Source organism: Scomber japonicus, chromosome 4, assembly GCF_027409825.1.
Source record: "Scomber japonicus isolate fScoJap1 chromosome 4, fScoJap1.pri, whole genome shotgun sequence".
Lineage (NCBI taxonomy): Eukaryota > Metazoa > Chordata > Actinopteri > Scombriformes > Scombridae > Scomber > Scomber japonicus.
In genome coordinates, this window is record NC_070581.1 from 8,977,402 (window position 1) to 8,997,241 (window position 19,840).

The following is a 19,840-nucleotide window of genomic DNA, read 5'->3' on the forward strand; positions in this document are numbered from 1 at the left end:
TAAAAATTTAAAAACGTAACAGTGGCCAATGCAGTATCACTGGCAAACATTCAGCAACAGCTTGTGGGGGGTTTACTTGTGTCTTCTGCAGAATCAGACGCACCAAATGTGTCCCTCTGCTCCTCCTCGCCTCCCCCTCACTCACTGTTCAGTACTGATGGAGGCGTATCGGGGTTCCATACAGTGTCACAGCAAGGAGCGCGGAAGAACAATGCATTTAAAAGCCTGAATGTATATTGCAGGTCTATGCCAAAGATTAGCTTTCAGTTTTTCATCACTGTTACAAATATAGAATACACTGTTAAGTAGATCAGCTAGCATGGGCTCAGACCCAAGTAGCACTCAATAAACATACTTTTTTTCCTCTAATATAATTACATGAACAGCTGTTTTATCTCATCTGGATACTCGCTGAGATTTTGTAACAAAATTCTGCTAAATTAAAGAAAATTAGAATAATGAAGAACATAAGATGCTTTTTCATGTGTAAACTATGCTATTATACATATGTTTTGTTGCAGATCTATTCATTTATATTAGCCAACAAATTCTGATTTTTTTTTTAACAACCTCTGATGCATGATTTCAGGTATTATTCTGTCGCTGGTTAGTTTAGACGCTCAGCTGCTTCAACTGTCCTTCACCATCAGCATGGCCAAATACCTTTTTAATTGCCAAATTTTTTGTGAGTTATTCTTTATTTAATTTTCCAAATGGTGGCTACAACACAAAGCAGCCAGACAATACACTTACAACAGGCAACAATATAGTCAATAAAGTATAAATGTACATGTGACTGTATATATATGTTGATATTTGCAATCACAAGATAAAGGCTGCCACAAACCACCAACAACCTTCCCCACAACCCATAGGTCCTCACCAATATACATCAACACTCCAAAATAAGAAAAAAATTACACAAAAAAGACATGTTATGAATTTTGTCATATCTATTGAATCAATATTGAATCAGAAATCAGCTAAATCTATTAATAAGCACAAGGGTAATTAATGAACGTTAGTTGAAATGAGTATTACAATTTGTATGTTTTCTATCTTTGCCACACTTACAGTATATATATTAAATATAAAAATTACTTCTTTGAAAGATTCCTATTAAAGGACCAGTGTGTGGACCAGATTTATTGACATCTAGGTTGCAGTGGCAAGAAACACAAAAGTTCCTCTCTAGATTCAATTTTTGGTTTGTCCATTCTGGGCTACTGTACAAACATGGTGGTGCAACATGGCAGACTCAATGAAACAATGATTCTTATTCTCAGATGATTATACACTAATCAAAGCATACTTATTATTATTATTATACTCAATTTCTACCATGTCTGTTCTACTAGATGCCACTAAATTCTACACACTGCACCTTTAACATTCATGACATTCCTCATATTGCTACTCTGTCTACTAAAAGTCATGATTCATATCTACTATTAGCGAATGGTTTTGTACAACATGTAACGCCACCCCTGTTATGAGCTGATTTTTAAGTCAATGAGGAAACATTTATATCGAATGTATCTAAAAATTAGACCCTTACCACTTCCATTCTTTCAGCCATGTAAATAAAGAAGGTGTGGTGTTTCTGCCTGTTGAAGAAAAAGTTGACCAATTACTTGCTTGTATGCTGATGTCATCGTATTAAATAAATTGCTAGTCACTGATGTTAACACTACACAACCCCTCACCCACTATCGTTGGGGTGTTGGACAGTTGGTCACACAAAAGAAATTATTTAAAGATGATACATTGGGCTCTGGAGAATTGTAATGAGCATTTTTTTTCAGTTGGAGTTAGAGCCCTTGATATCAGCCCGTTATTATCCCCTCTATATAATTGTATTCTCTGAAAAGTCAAAAGGTGCTCAATTTGATCTCATATTCTTTCCCATACGTGATGTGACCTCAATTTCTTTTGGTTTTAAGATACTTTGGGACTCTTTTACACTCTGTTGGTCTCCAACTGTCAGTAAACACTATGTTGCTCCCAAGGAAGACATAAAAAAACCCAGAAGAAAAGAGAAAGTGTCAGAACAAACAGGAAGAAGGAGGGGAGGAGTGAAGGAGGGGAAGAGAGAGGGACAGGGCTGACAGTTTTAAAGCTTGTTGGTGCTCAGTGGTAGGTAGAGCCATGTATTTAGGTCCTGACCTCAGTATATACTCCTCACTGAGCAGACAAGTGCTGGAGGGCAGGGATACTACAGAGAGGAGAGAAATGATTACACACACAATGCACAGCTGGGTTGGTCTCAGGACATAAACACCTGTCTTTTACATAACATATTCCTACATAAGCAAAGTATACAAACCATGATATTTTCAAATGAATCTGATTTTGCTGCTCTCAAGTACTAAACAACAGTGATTCACAAGCTAAATCCACTTCAGGATAGTTGTAGCATTTCAAGGATTGCCACACAATAGCAGGAATCCAATTGAATTTCAACTTTCTACAGAAAAGAAAAAATCCATTTCATAGGGACATCCTGGGAGCTGAAAATAATAAAGCACACACAATGGTCAAAATCCTCTCATTCGTTAATCAAACTTCCTTCTTATCACTTTCCACAGCTTATGAAAATGTCTGCAGAGCCTCACAGATGTTTTTACATAGATTAGTCCTCTCCTCAGGTGGAATTTGGACAAAGATATGCTGGTAAATGTGAGGTACAAAGAATTGATAAAGGTGTAAGTTACCCCGCCTTAACATCTGCAACAGCAGCATGAGGGAGATGTCTATTCAATTGTTATTGTTTGTTCAAGCCCCCACAGGAGGGGAGGAGCGGTTTAATCATACAATAGGGCAGGCACTGTAGAGTGAGTGTAGGGTCTCTAAAATATTTACCTACACCTATGTTAACATATGTGTTATCCTAATCGAAATATTGCTCCTTTTTACACCCTCAATTTTTTGCCACATCTTCCCTCCAGGATACAGCATCTTAAAATGCCTTGGCCACACATTCACCATCAGTATCTGCTTTTATTCCAAGTATATTATTGTTGTTTCTTTCTCATAGATTTGTACAACTGTTCTTGTACACCAGACATCTCAAATTGAGCGCCTTATCTACATTTCATTCACCCACAGGCACAACTTGAATCAAATTCAGTTGACAACTGTTGAAATAAATCAGTGATAAATAATCAATTAATTGTTTTTGTACTCTTTAATGAAAACTGATTTCCAGCCATTAAAGACGTAGATTTGTAATGTGCTTCTATCACCTGTCCAATTCTATTTTTATTTGCACATCTTGCATAAAGTGCGGTTTTGAACTCATTCATATTTGTCTTCCGATCCAATCCAAAAAAAGAGAGACTGTGTCTTTTTTTATACTTCCAATGGGGGGCGCCAGAGATGAAAATTCAACACATGATGCCTTTAATTCATGGGTTTCTTTCTCTCTCTCTTTTTAAAGTAGTAACAACAATACAAAAGCATAGTCTTGTGCCATTAGGGCACTAGTATGTCCCTGTGAGCAAACATTTTTTATTGCTCTATCTTACAAGTTTTCATATATGCTGCTTGTGAATTTGTGAATGAAGGTGAATGGCTTTCATTCATGTTCCAGGTTCTTTTGCAAAAATCAATAATTAACCATCAATAGCTTTGAATTTTTTGTTATAGACATCAAGCTCATCCAGTAGACCGCTGTGTCCTTGTGAAAAAATACAAGGATTAAGTGACTCACCAGAATTGAGTTTTCACCAAGGTGGAAGAGATAAAGGAAACTCTTGTGGGGTTTGCAGCTTTGATGAAGCATCCCATTGAATGTTACAGCTCTGTACTACAATGAGCCTGTGAATGAATAATGAATACACAGAAATAATAGAACAATGTTAAGAATTAATAGAATATGCCCAGAGTGTATCATTTCATTCCAGCTGGTACTGACAGATGTTCTGCAGCTGCGGTCAGGGAAGGAAGTGGTATGAGTGGACGACACTGACTGGCTATATCTACTACAGGCAGCCAACTCATCAGTCTAACCCTTGAAGAAACATAGCAGCAGTTCAGGTGTTGTACACGCTGCTCGACAATGTGGACTCAGACCTTCAATGTCCTCCATCATTCTTGCCTCCTCGTTCCCTCGCCTGTCACCGCTCGCTGTGCTTGTGCTTAATAAACTCAGAATCCTTTCCTCTGCTTCCCACTTCCATCAGAACGCTCGCTTTAAAATCGCCACAAACAAGCTGCGGGGTCAGCCGGCAGTCAAGGACTCTCTCTCTCTCTCTCTGTCTTTCTCTATAAGTGCCTTCTGCCCTGCTCGTCCTTCAGCCTCTCGCAAAGCACTTCACTGGTATGCGAGTGTGTGTGTGTGTGTGTGAGTGTGTGTGTGTGTGTGGGGACGTATTTTGGAGGAGAAATGATTGCAGGCAGCTTTTGAGCGTGGCGATCCAAAGCTGCACTTTCTCTAAGGTGTCCCTCTATGACTGAAACTCATCTCCGGGACTCATCATCCAGCCTGTGTGTGTGTGTGTGTGTGTGTGTGTGTGTGTGTGCGCGTGTGTGTGTGCGAGGCTCTGTGGACTTTGTGCGAGAGATGATAAAGGCAGCTTTGAGACAGATGATCCACTCTCTCACTCTCTGTATTCCGTGTGTGTGTGTATGTATGTTTGTGTCTTTGCATGAGTGTACACTGCAGGTTGTGTGTGTGTGTGTGTGTGTGTGTGTGTGTGTGTGTGTTTGCACCGAGCTCCAAAAGATGGACGGGGATAGAGTATTCCCTCTATTGCACTCAGCATGATGATGTTGGAGGAAGTGCTTGGCTGTGAAGACTTGTCTGAGAGAGTGTTGCTTATCTTCCATTAGACACATTACTGCCAACATTGCCATCAAAGAGGAGACACACACACACACACACACACACACACACACAGATTTAGACACACACACACACTTCTCCTGGGGAGGCACTTGGCAGGATTCATCTGTTGGCAGTCTTACTGAGGGAGGAAAGAGGAGGAGGAGGAAGACAGGCGAAGAGGGGAATGTGATGTATCCATGGTCCAGGATCAGTCATTTGCAGCCTGAAAGAGCTCCTCAGCCTGCAGCAGACCACCACATAATTTACTGAAGTATCATTGTTCCCTGGAGAGTCACTAATTTGTGTTCAACTTATTTTTTTGATTTTAGAAGCCGTTAGAGATTATCTGTGTTTATTTGCCTTGTATGAAGGGAATCTGTATACAGTAGATCTCAAACATAGGAGCCATGTTTCAGCACTGGCCTACTGTACTGTATGTGTGACATCATGCAATGCCGCAGCTACCCAGAGCGACTTAGGAAATGTGAATTAATCATGAGACCAAAATGAAAGGCCAGTATTGCGTATTTGTGGCGTTCTAATACAATCAAGCCCACAATGCAAAAAGCTGTCTTTGTGCTTTTTAATCAGTTTTAATGCAGGAATGCAATTATGACACTGCCTCGTCAGTCCATTGCAGTGAATTTATAGTTCAAATACTGCTGAGACGTATGAAAATAATCATCCATTGTGCACACTGTAAAATGCACACATAGGCTACCATATACTCATACTACGAGCTACACTGGAGGGCAGAGGATGCAGCTTATAACATTCTCCCTGTTACTGCAACACACATCCTCACACCGCACACACACACACACACACACACACACACACACACACACACACACACACACACACACACACACACACACTAGCAGAATTGGCTGAGCTTTGTTACTATAAAAAGCCACAATTATTGAAACATTCATAATCCTACAATGGGTTGCTGTCTTTCATTTGCACTGTGTGATCCCCCACCTCATAATATTGTGAGTTGGTAGCTACATATGCAAACTTATGTCTACTGTAGCATACATCCTTATATTAAACATGTTAATCCCATTGGATACATATGACAGCACATATTAATGTATAGAAACATATTTGAGTATGTTGTATCACCATATTCACCGTCCCATAATCCTCAACAGGGCAGGATAAATAGGATTTTCTAGCTCACCTACACTGTAATAGTTGGGCATAAAGATTCATCCTTCATCTGGGAAACAGTAGAGTATCAAAATAAAATCCACTCACTAGCTTTCAATCACATTTCAGTAATTTTTGTAGCTTCAGTCTTGTCTTTGAAAAAAAAACCTAAAGTAAAGTCATCAGGTGCATATTTCAAATTCTTTCTGCAGAGTTCTCATTTTAAATGTTAAAAACCATTAAAGTGGACATATCATGCATATTTCCAGGTCAGTATATTTTTAATCTGGGGCTCTACTGGAATAACTCCTTATTTAATTCATGTTGAGCCTTTAAACATCCCATCGGTTCAGTTTTTGTCTGAAACAGGTCATTTTAGCTCCTGTCTCTTTAAGGCCCCCCTCCTGATGATCACAAATCACAAAAAGTGTGAATGTCCCTTTTAAAAAGCCTGCTTTTGTTTGCGTTTCTTTGAAGTTAAGGACTTTTGTTTCATAAAATGGTAAATCTGCCCATGTTATATGAGCTACATGTGCCATGCAAGAATTAAAAATTTGACAGTAAATTACACACCTGGCAAAGATATCATCACACTGTTGCAAAATTGATGAAAAAAAGGTTAAATGTGTTGCCATAATCATATAAATGATTCAATAAAATCTCTGATAGCAGAGAAATGTATACATTAGCCAAACCTAATCTGAGTCCTAGGACCCCCGCACCAGGTTATATGGTGTTTGTGTTGGTCCTGAAACACAAGTTGCATTGTCATCCTACCAATCATTTCTGAATAGATACATTTTGAACATTCCAGACATCTTGTCCATGTTAGATAATTGTCATGTGTTCAGTTACAACAGTGACTAGTTGGAATCTTTGGATGTTGTCAGTTTTCTTTGGTTGCTTTGATAAGTGATATATTAAAGTTAATTACACTGAATCTAGCTGCCTTTATATATGTGATCAATTCCCTTCTATTTTTAAAATATTGCTAATATATAACCTATCCTCTTACCTAACCTACCTATTTCTCACCATGGCAACATGTCTGAAAGTATATGCTGCTATTCTATATACCGTGAAGTTATAGCCCCGTGTCAGTCCTTTGAAATCAGCCCATCACATAATCAGCAGGCGGCATCCCATGACTTCAAGCATATGGGAAATCTGCCTTTGAAGTATGCTTTAATATGTTTGCTTCTTACTCTGCCTTTCATGTCGCTAATATCGAAGCATTTACATTTACATTTTGATGAATTTTCTGAAGCACTGTTTCAAGGAGTGCATGGAAAGGTTACATTATTCATAAAACCCACATTCAGCTGTGCCCTCAATGTATAAGGTACTACCTTTTCTGAACCTCTATAATTCCGTGAGACCAACCAATGACCCCAGGCCAATAAAATGTTTTTCAAATTCTTGAAGCTATCTCAAAATTTTGATGTTGGGAAAAGTTTCGGAAAGTGTGTATAAAATAATTCAGAAGTCTACTAGAATATTTCTATTTGATTGAATAATGTAGCTATAAAAAACATGGCAGGGTCTGAATATTTCTCATGATAAAAGCATTTTATAACTTACATAAAGTGATGGAACAGACAGAATATAAAAATGTGGCCTTGTCTTTCAGTCGTCAAGCTTTTCTTCTATGTTTAAGGTGATGAAATTTAAATGGGAACTCTACACCACCACTTTTAAAACAAGTCTTGTGGAGTACTATATTGTATGTAGTCTTTTTTGGCTTCAGAGGGAGCTTGCATGAAAAGTATACATCTGAAAATGAACAAAGTTTGAATGTGTGTTATAAGAAAGACGTCAGACCTCTGCCACCACTAGCAGAACATACATGCATCTCTCACCAAACTGCCAGTGCTGGAGTTGCATTTTGGGTAATGTAGATGATAGGTTTTGACCAGACAGTTTAATGTAATAAAAAAGACAATATATCTGCTTCAGCTGCATTGATTGTTTTCACCCTTTAAAAAAAAATACCATCATGAGTTCGACAGTGTTATATATAAAAGTACTCTTTTAAGGGGAAAATATCAGGTTTGATACCAAAACCCCTGCATTTCAACAATATTACAAAATGTTGATGGGAGTAAGTGATTCTACCAGTAGCGGCTGGTTAATACCATAGGTTAACACGCCGCCCCCTGCACATATATCTACTTAAACACTTATACAGTCTATGCTTAAAGTTACATGAAGGCAGTACAAGTTTGGAGATTTGATAGCATTTAATCTAATCTGAATTAGGAATCTAATCATGTTATTGTATGTATTTACAACAATTTTAGGTAACAAGAGGCAGTGGCATGGCGTGACTTTTCCACCAGGTGGGGCTGTGGACTCAGGTAGCTCTGTGTAGCGTAGCTAATGTAGCGGAGAGCCAGATGCTGGTGGCTAGCGTTTTTAAGAGTTTAAGACAACCTTGAAGTGCCTCCACAATTATCACCACAGTAACCACAACAATCCTTGTACATTTTACCTGCTTTCAGTGGATAAATGTTATCTAATAAGGAAGCAGCAATTGGACAGAAAATCTCCCAATCTGTAAAATTGTGTAAAACTTTCCACCCCAGATCAAGTTATTTTTGGTGTGCACTGTCAAAAAATCAGGGGCCACCAGGAAAAGCCGAATATATATTACACACATGAAGAAAGGTACGCCTTTCATCACACAAACAAAGATAGCAGGCACACTTCTGCAATTATATATGATTTATGTGAGATTAATGTGAAAATCAAATATGTATTTCATAACTGGAATTATAGAAGGTGACACACCCCAGCATCCTCAATGGACCACACGCCCCCAAAAAATGTCAAAGAGATTTACCAAGTACATTATTATGTAAATGTGCTGACAATTCAACATGTCAGTTTCAGGGCTCAGTAAGCGCTGTGTCACATTGTTTTATGTAAGAGTCATGACAGCAGTCTGAGTAGGTCGACCTCGAAAGATTTCCGCAACACTTGCAACGTGACAGGTCCCGGTAGTACCGCCGCTCTCTCTCTACAAAATATCACGCAAGTATTGTGGCTCTCTCCATGACGTTGCTGTCATATTTGATTCAAATCATTTGGAACATTAATGTAATTGGTCACCTACAGTGTATCTGACTCATAAAAAGCCATTACTTTAACAGATTTATGAGGCCAGAAATGTTCTATTCAGTTAAGTTTCGAGCTCGACAAATTTGTGAATTTTTGACTTAACTGGGAATCTGAACTCAACCTTACCTGTAAAAAGTCTACACATGCAATCTAACAACAAAAGAAACGACATGAATGTTCCTTTCAAGTCTCTACCTGAAGTTTTAGTTCCATTTGTGAATCCATTTCCTTTAAACATAGCTCTAAAAAGCTGCTAGACGCACTTGTAAGATATAATCAGGGAGCTTTTTTAGTCTAAATATTTGAAGGCAAAATAACTTAAAGTGTTTTTTTCACTGCTAAATGATGGCACAGATGATATCTCAGACCACCAAGTATTCACATACAATATGAAGGCATGCAGCTTCAAACTCCACACTCATTAGTTGCTGCTGGACACATAATCCAGCGAGCAGAGACAGAACAAAGCAAGCAGCAAGAAATGCCATTTTTCTGGCACTCCCTTGTGAAGTACACGCACACATACTGACACACACATATACATACACACACTCACGGACATAAACACAACATGCTCAATTACGTGTGCTGCCCCTGGCCATTTTCAGACAGGGTTATCCATTATGTCTCTGCAGTGACCAGGCCTAATTACACCGCTGTGGAGAGCCTTTTCCCATCACAGTAGGTGTGTATGTATATGGACGGAAACATGGTGTGTGTGTTGTGTGTGATTCTATCCTATGAATGAGTCTACATCCACTGGTTCATTTCGCAATTACCCAAACTCAAGCCAAATTAACTGGTGCACACATGTGTAGTTGTTAAAGTATTGTTTGGGATTTACACACACACACACACACACACACACACACACACACACACACACACACACTGATTGGCACAGTTTGCTTGAAACCAATCATGCTCTTTCCTTCCTTTTGCCAGCTGCCAGTAATTCACATGTTCCGTCTTTCATGTCCAACTAATAGGCTCTTGGCCATATTTGAGGCCATGCATGATATTTACAAAAGGCTACTTCTGGACAGCTTGATACCTGTGGGCAGTGTAGATTGAACCATGTAAACACACACATGCACACACACTAACACCCGTACACTCAGCTTTGGTGTGGTAGTGCGGCTCAAGAGTAAATTGTATTTTTTTTCAGTGTGATGTGATTTGTAATGGTTGGCTGCACTGATAGACTCTGAATCCTGCTGGTTAGACGTAGATAAACTGTGTCCTCCAGAACTTATTTGTCATTACTGTTGGGACTGCAACTATATATTATATTTCATTTCCTCCTGTAATCTTTCAAATATCTTTTTCAGTTAATCAGTTAATCAGTTAATTGTTAAGACCACAAAATGTATAAATAAGCTGGAGTCGGTATGTTGTAAGCCTAGCTTCAGTTCAGTTGCATAAAGCATAAAGACTAAGTGCAAGTAAAAACCTCTTTAAAGGCTGTCTCAAAAATTTCAGAGAATGTTGTACTCATCTTTTTTAGGTACACGTAGCTTTCTAGAGGTGTTCCATTCTGGTTTCAAAGCTCTTTACACCACTGAAACTGTACGTTTAAAGGAGTTTTTTTGTTAGCTACTGACTCTTAGGATTCCTCCATTCTTATGCTTTAAGATTTCACAGCTACATTTGATACAGTAGACCATAGTCTTCTCATCTCTCACCTGGATAATTGTCTTGGCATTAAAGGTGCTGCTTTGAAATGGTTCAGGTCTTACTTGTGTGATAGAAGGTTTTTCAGTCAGCCTTGGTGACTATATCCTGTTAGCACCTCTCCCTTGTGGAGTCCCTCGAGATCCTATGTTCGGGCCAATCCCATTTTCCCTTTATATGCTACAGAGTCCATTCTGAGAAAATATCACATCTCATTCCACTGTTATGCAGATGACTCTCAAATTTACCTGCCTTTGAAACAGAAAGATGCAAACTGTCTCAAGGATGTCAAAGATTGGATGGCTTTCATTTTTTTGAGTGTAAAACTACAGTCCTGATATTTGGACCCAGTGGTGCCTGTGATGCCCCAGAACCTTATGTTTAAAAGGTCTGGGTGCATGGACAGTGATTTTAAGATGGACAAATTAGATAAACTCGGTGATCATTGAATCTAACTTATCTAAGGTCAAATCCATTTTATCGATTAATGATTTTGAAAGGGTTACACATGCCTTTATCTTGTCCTGACTTGACTGTACTGTTATGCCCTTTACGTTGGTGTTAGCCAGACCTCTCTCTCACAGTTGGTCCAGGATGCTGCAGCTCACCTTTTAACAGGAACACTCAAACAAGAGCACATTTTCCTTGTACTAGCCTCCCTTCACTGGCTCCCTGTAGGTTTAAGAATTGATTTGAAGATTTTATTGTTTGTCTTCACATCTTTAAATGGTCTAGTTCCAACCTATCTCTCTGACCTTTTACCACCACGTTCCATTAAGGTCACCCAGGTTAACTGAACAGTTGCGTCTGGTCGTCCCAAGATCAATGTTGAAGCCTTTATTCCATGGCTTTAACTTATTATGATCATACTGCTTTTATAATTTCATTGTCTTCTTGTCTTTTAAACTTGTCTGTGTTGGGTTTTTGTGTTGTGATATGGCTTTTGCTATTTTTATTGTACTTTGGTCAGCACTTTGCTTTAAATAAATTCGACTTGACTTGAGCTTAAAATTTCAGATAAAAGGTATTCATTGGTGAACTTTAGAGGTGCTGGTTGACTTATTTTCTAACTTTGCTTGGCTAGCTGATTCCCACTACTGTACTTTCAGTCTTTATGTTAAGTTAATAATCTAATTTTGAGAGTGACTTGGATCATTTTAACCCTAACCCAAAATGTTCCCAATACTACTAAACCTTTCAGGAATCACTTTCTGTATGTTAAAATAATATCAAGGTAAAAACAAATATAAAATAAAGCTGTTGGATGTCATGTAGGTGAGTGCTTGACACTCTCCCAATAGGACTCGCTCTACATGCATTTCTTGTCTGCTTCATATTGCCACTATCTCTATCAAATAAAGGCACCATTCCCAGGATATCTTTATATCAAAATAAAGCAGATATTTTCGGTACCAGGTTTCTTCAGGGCAGTGACGGTTGGCACCAATACAGAGCAAGCAGCCAAAGTACCTTAATGCTGAAGGGAGTCCCAGACATTTCACAGCTGAGACATGCTGAGGACATTCTGCAACGACAGAAAGGCTGTGGATATGAGCTGTGAGCTGTGCTCAACTGTCCCCTGGGTGGATTTCTGTCTGCATCTGGCTGTGCAGCTCGGAAAGGAGCAGCTTGGCCAGAGAGGGAGCAGCTCAATACTGAGGCTACACAGCCCTAAACCTGACATGGTATCAGTGATGAGAGCATGCTGCATATCCAGCCTAATTACTTCTAGAGAGATGCTTTAACCATGAAACCGCTCAGTGCTGAAGCTATAACTCCGGACAAGGGGTTAGTGACAAGAACATGTTGCATATCAAATCACCTTTTGACAGCAGGGATGCTCAGCAGTACATTTAGACTGGGATGTTTCCTAGTTTCCTCTCGCAGGATTCAAAGCTTCAGTTGTTTCCACTGCAGTTCAGTTGCAGGCTCCATGTACTGTAGAGCCATCGCACATTTTATATACAGATTGACTCCTCGTGAGTATAACATTTACTATAAAATATTTTCATCATCCTTCATTCCATGTCAATGTACAACTTAGCAATTTTTACACCTATTTATTTGTGCTAGAATATCCAGTAAACCAGCCCACACATCTACAAATTCTTCTATTGCAGTATGTCAAACAGGTGGTTGCTTAGAATTGGCTGTCACAGTGAGTCTCAAATAGAATCTCATTTAAGCCTCTGTGACTTTCTGTGTCACACTGATATGTCGGCTGAGCGTGACTCATAGGGGTGTGCATGGTGTCATATGAGTGGAGGTTTGTTCATGTAGGAGTGCTATATGGAGCTTTTAGGAATCATAGAGACATTTCGAATCACATGGTAATCATCAAAAACTGAAATCTTTGTAAAAATAAAAAAAAAATCTTCAACTTTCTGTATCATCATGCTCACCTAGCAACGTCGTCAATACTGTATGCATAGCGCTCAAACTATGTGGATTAATCATGAAAATGCATTAACTCTATCTTCAGTTTCAGCTTCAACATTGTAAAAAAAAGCCCTCACTTTAATATCCAATGTCTTTGAAAGTAATATGATTTAAAAGAGGTCAGATAAGGAAACAAACATGATCAATCAAAGAGGAAAAAGGCATAAATACTACAAATCCATTTATTACCACTTGGGTCTTATTTTGGTAGTTTTGGCCATCATGTCTGATACAAAACTACCAAAATAATACCCAAATCCTTTAAATCTCCGTTTAAAAAAGAAGTCATTTTTTAATAATAAGCTGTGCATCACTATATAAAAGCATCATATTATATCTGGTGTTGACAAAAGAAGATCCACTTGTCCTTGACCATATTACACAGTTTTCATCAGCAGTTTTACTCATTTTGTGGTATAATGGTAGATGTTCAAACTTTCCAGAACAAATAAGTAAGTGGACTGTCAACTCAGATTGTTTTGTCAGCTGCTGCTTCCAAGGTCAGGAATGAACTGTCAAACTCAAACTGAATTGAAAGCATTTCCTAACCTTAACAACAACCTCTGATGGATTAGACAAGGCTATTTCAGGTGAGATTTTGTTTCAAATGAGAGATGAGATTTTTGTTTTAATAGGACATTTAACAGCTAATGGACACATTATTGCATATTTTTCTCTCTACTTTCTGAGCTTGGAATACTTATTAATCTTTGTACAGGTGTTAGTGCAAATGAACTGAATCAAACAGGTTTTTTTTATTAATAACGCTAACCTCAAAAGCAGACGAGGCCTACGTTACCCCTGCCAAAATTCAGATTTCATGCATTAGGATTGTCTCATTAGATATTTAACTCTGTTGTAAACAGTTTAAAAATGTCATTCTCTCTTGATTAACTGTTATTGTGCTTGTAACAGTGAGCCCTTGATAAGCTCTGATGTCTCGCTGTTGTCCTGAGCTGCACAATACGTCTTGCTCATTAGCTCAACTAAATTGTAGTTTCAGAAAGACAAACACAGCCGCGCTGCAAATGAATTCTCCTACAAATGAAGCTTAGCGTCGCCGCTGCAAATAGATTACAACCGAGGAGTTGTATTCCCAACGTCGCCTCTGATTAGCACCGCAAAGACACTGCTCATTCTGTTTTTAGAGAGAGTTGTTCCTGTGTGACAGCTCAGCGTCTCCGAGGAGCCTTGATGTGTTGTGTCCCTATTAGATGTGACACTTTTCGCGTCTGTTATTCTTTTTTAATCTGGCATGTCATAGTCATGCTCTCTCTTTGTTTTCCCTCTTTACCTCAATCTTTTTTGGCTGTGTCGCAAGCTTCTTTCACCCTCCTCTTTTTTTTCTCCCTCCTTTTTTTTTTTTTTGGCTCTTTCTACACATATTAATGTGGCGGAGGTGTCATGTGGTAGCAGCAGAGGAGATGAAAAGATCCAACACTCATGCAGGCAGGGCAGACGCTCATCTATCACAGGAAAAAAGAAGGGGCTTTTTTTTCACCTCTGATTAATCGAATGTGGCTTATTTGAAAATTCTGGTGAAGTTTTAGAAAGTAGGCCAGGTGCCCCCCCATCCCCCTCACCACCACCACCACCACCAGCACCACCACCTCAACTCCTCATGTTGCTGTCTGGAGTCCTGAGGTGCTTTTTAGTTTGATTTTTTCCCCCCCTTAATGTAATGAGCTGTACTGAACTGAGACTGCACAGTTACTTGAAACTGATGCTCCCCTCCTTCCAGTTCGTATAGCTACTTTATCACACAAATGTGTTTTTAAAAAAATAAATAAAGTGTTTAGAAAACATATTATTTGCTATTTATATTGAATCAGAAATGGAAACAGTTCAGGTTATCACACCCAACTATGAATCTGTGTCCATCTTTAATATCAGGATGCTGTGCTAACCCAGTTGTGCTTCTGTGGCCTGTACTCACAGAGAAACATTGAATTACAGCCCTCCCAGACTCCTAACAAGCCACAGTGTTCACAGTATTCACAGTCACAGTCCACCCACAATAGTATATCACCCTGAGCTTCTTATTAGGCAACTAGACATAAAGTGCTAGTAGCTTTCGTTCTTTCCTTCTATGCCTCCATGCTGGGGAAAGCCATGGCTGCTGGCATTATGTTTTCAGGTTGTCTGTCCATCCATACATCAGTCTGTTCCATTTTTTTGGGAACACAATATCTTGGTAATGCCTCAAGGGAATTTCTTCAAATTTAGCACAAATGCCCACTTGGACTCAAAGATGAACTGATTAGAATTTGTTGGTCAAAGATCCAATGTTACTCTAGAACTCATTCGCTAATTAGTACAACATTTCACATAAATGTCTAACAGGTAATAAAAATTATGACATTTTATATCCAAAAAGGTGAAAGGTCAACTTCACTGTGACTTCATAATGTTCTGCAAAAACAATTTTCTGGTCATTATTATAACATCATAAACTCAGTAACAGAAGGTGAGATTGTGGCGATATTTCACCTTAGGTCAGTTACTGAGTTGGTGACACTTTTATGTTCACCTTGAAACTGTGGTGATTGTTTAGGTGCTTCCTGGTTAAGGTGTGTGAAGCATTCATGTTTTAGACTTAGTAGCTTCTTTGCAGCAATCATCCACATCTAAAGGACAACGTTATGCTCAGAATCAGCTTGATTGGCTAAATGTGAACACATAGAAGGAAAATACATATTAATATTTCCATCTCCACTACAAATATAGCATGAATCTGAACAGACATGGATGCAAACTACTACTTGATTGGATAATGGAGGAATTCCAAAGCAAGGCAGTATTTCTAGTTATTTTTTACTAAAACTGCTTTCTGATGAACAAAAGCACCAATAATTCAGTCACAAATGATGTCTAAATGGGAATCTTATCACAACTATTTCTTCAAGTTTTGTGAGGCAATGTTCAGATAGACAAAAGCACTTAGTAAAAACAACACAGCCCCCTCATCCATTTGAATGGGACTGCTGTGTTAGCTCAGCATGTGTCCAGATGTTTAGGACTACAGAGAAAAAAAGTCGCCTGGACAAGGAGTTGCTTTTCTCTGACATCAAGCAGCAAGGTACTGCCAGATCATTTTATTTGACCAGTCAAACATGTGCAAGCTCAGATTTCAGCTAGATTACTTTGTAATGTGAACAGTATCCACATGTAGATCAATGTCAAAGAGACCTAATGGAGCTCAATTGAAGACCTGGGAAAAAATATAGTGCTATTATATATTATTACAGTGATATTTGTGGTCAGACATTACCTACATTTGCTTTAAGAGAGTGAGACCTTTTAAAGATTGTTCTGGTATAAGGTGACACGGACTGGGAACAATTTATAACAACTATATGAATTTTAAAACCAAAAGGCATATGAGGATAATATGAGGAAATATTGTTTCATATGTAAATCTTTTACAATGAATTTGAACTATGACTAAAACTTTTAAACCAGACTTTTTCCTCCTTTATGACTAAACTGCAAGACTGCAAGAGTGTGCTCGTCTTGTGGCTGCTTGCAGCTATAATTTGTTTTGCCATTTCAAATGCCAAGAGTCATTGCCTCGCACCAAAATACAATATGTATGGCATTTCTTGATTATTCAATGCTATAATGTGGCAGACGGGACAGAACGAATGATGGCATTTAGCAAAAGGCTGAGGCCAGCTTATGTGCACTTTACAGGACTGTATGAGTTCAAATTAGCCTTAAGTCTAAGTTAAAGATCCACTAACTTTTCACAGTCTTCACAGCTCCAACATCATTATGCTAATCACAAAAGCTGTTGTCATCACATCACCCACTACATCTAATTATATTTGAGTGGTTAGGTCTAGACTGGGACATATATCTGCAAACCAGATGAAATGAGCTGTTTCATATGTAAAGCAGCTTATTTGAAGGATTCTTTTTTTCGTGAAAAATAACTACACATGACATTAAAATACCTGAAATAAATAAAGCTGCACTGCAAGTAAACCCATCTCACTGCTATCAAAATATGTTGTAGCAAACCTGAGATAAGTCTGAAGTGCAGTATCTCCAAGCTTTTATCTTGTAGTTGACAGCTTCAGACCACGGCTTTGTTTTATGTTACAGCACCATTTCAGAATGGGAAAAGCTTACTTATTGTTCATTTGTCTGATTATACAGTGTTTGAATCTTTGTTTGTGTTGTGTTTGAGATGTCTTTTCAACTCTATGAGATGCTGTGTTTATTACATCCTGACATCCTTGCTTACCTTATTATACAGTTTATATGATTTCTAACATTTTGTGATTTACTCTCTGAGTTCAAATGTTGTTTCAGAGATTTTTTTTTAAGTAACAGAATCCTCAAGTTTAAATGTGCTCTATGTGAGACACCATTATTTTCATTTTGGAAAAACACACTTACTTCCAATAAGCGTCTTCATTATTGCTTTTCTACATGTACTGGAGAGACTGACTAGAGATACACTGTAGTTGTAACCGTAGTCATTCCACTGGCAGTTTTGTGCCAGTTTAAAAGATTTATGTGCCTCATTAGAAATGTTTGTTCATTCATCCAAATCAAATTTGCCGGTAAGTGTTCGTTGATGTCAGTTAGAGTCATTGGGAAATGACTCAGTTCAATTGGTTATTCATTTAGAAATAGCTGCTAACCACAGTCTTTGATTGTGGTTCAAGTTATTTATATATTGGGCATTTGCAGCTGAAATATATCACCAAATGATAATACAATGACAAGTTTACACTCTTCAAATATTTCACTAAACCAACAGGTCATTTCAGTAATTTGACTGAGAAGAATGGAGCAATAGTAAAGCAATGTTAACCAAGGAATATAAAACATTACTGTAGAACTTGAGAGTTATTCACAAACTTCCTACACTTGTGTCAAAAGTTGGTATTTCTATAAAGTCATCCAACCTTTGAATGTACAATATCATCTCATTATTTGAGACTTTGGATTAATTACTGACCACCTTGAATGATCAGTGTTGTAAAGCTGCATTTGTTGGAACAACATTTGGGCAGATGTATCCCAGAGATACAGAGAACTTCAACAGCAACTGCTGGCATTTTTCACACTATATCCATAATTCAGATAGCTAGAGATAAGGGAGGAATTTGGGTGAATTATTCCTTTAAGTTTCTGCAGAGATACACCGAACGTGTTTTCTATGTTGAAACAGTGATGTCCACACCTCTGAGCTCTCCTAAATATCATGAGATAGTTTTATAGATTATGAATGTTGATAAAAGGTTTTTACTTCTAAGCCTAACGGTATGATGAGAAGTGCATCACTCTGAGGAGTTTTGGCCAGTCAGGACTGACTTTCCAGTCCGAGATGCTTTAAAACCACAGGCCTAAAATGCAGGAAATAAAGTCGTTGGGCATGTATGAGAGAGAGAAAGAGAGAAAGAGAGGGAGAGAGAGAGAGAGAGAGAGAGCGCAGTGCATCCAATGAGCCAGTTCACTCGTTTATCCGTGCTGTCAGCTCGCCCCGTGAGAGCCTCGCTCGCACAACAGTAACCCGCAGGGAGGAGAAGGACGAGGAGGAGTGAGAGAAAAGCTAGAAGAGCAGGAGGAGGAGAAGAAGGAGGTGTGATTTGGGTGGACGGGAATGTAACCACTCCCTGCCAGACAGGAAGGCTCGGTTCCAACTGTCCTGTCTACCAACAAGCCCCCTGCGCCTCCCTCCCCTTTGTCTTGTTGCTGCCCGCACGCCTCCAGCATTGGACACAAAGGCTTTCTCAGCTCTGCCTCTTAACAGTGTGGAGATAATGGGAGACTCTTTTGGCTCTGTGCAAACATGCTGCTCGCTGTGCTTTCAGTCAGACCAAACAGCATCAATCATTCTCGATGTCAAAGAAAGATGTAAGGACATCCCATTTCCCTATCCATAAATGTCCCCTTTGCAGCCGCTGCTGAATATGGAGATTCAAGCTGTAAGGTTGTTTATGAAATTCTTTTTCATTTGCAGCTCTATCGCGCCATGAAATGAAGCAGGCTTAGGCCACAAAACTCACAACTGCTGATGTTTCTGTAGCCTTTGTTATTGGAATCAGACTCAACTTTTTTGGCCTTAAAAAATGTGATTGACTCTAGTGCCAAGAGCAAAGGTACAGGAAGATACACGTAGACATGCAGCTGAAAATAAAGCCTTTGTGTACATGTAGGTAGGAAATAGATAGATTTATGTAAGCACAAGAAATGGACAAGAAGTGTCTATATGAATCAAGATGTTCTTCAACTGTATACAAGGTTATAAATAGTTCAAGTGTGTGTGGGAGTGCAAGAATTTTGGAAGAAATTTGTGGAAACTGTACGATACCAAGAGGAAAGTATATTACTGTACAACCTAAGAACACAGTGTGTACATATTAAACTGTAATATATATCATTTTAAAATACAGCAGTTTGCTACAACAGGGTGTATGTACAGTATGGCTGATTTAAAAAGATGTTCTTGTCTCAGGTTGTGTTAAAGAAGTTGATATGTGAGGTGTATAATGGGGGTCTGTGGTGGTTTTGATGTGTGAGGTGTATAATGGGGGTCTGTGTGGTGGTTTTCCCTGCCTCCCTCCCTGTCTGTTTCATGACTCTGCATGCAGTGTACGAGTCCTGGAT

General features: G+C 38.7%; 1 protein-coding gene across 1 annotated transcript in view; it reads left to right on the top strand.

Annotated features, from left to right (window-relative positions):
- LOC128357766 (V-set and transmembrane domain-containing protein 2-like protein) overlaps positions 1-19,840 on the top strand; it is a 45,728-nt gene that overhangs the window by 3,725 nt on the left and 22,163 nt on the right. The window lies entirely within an intron of this gene.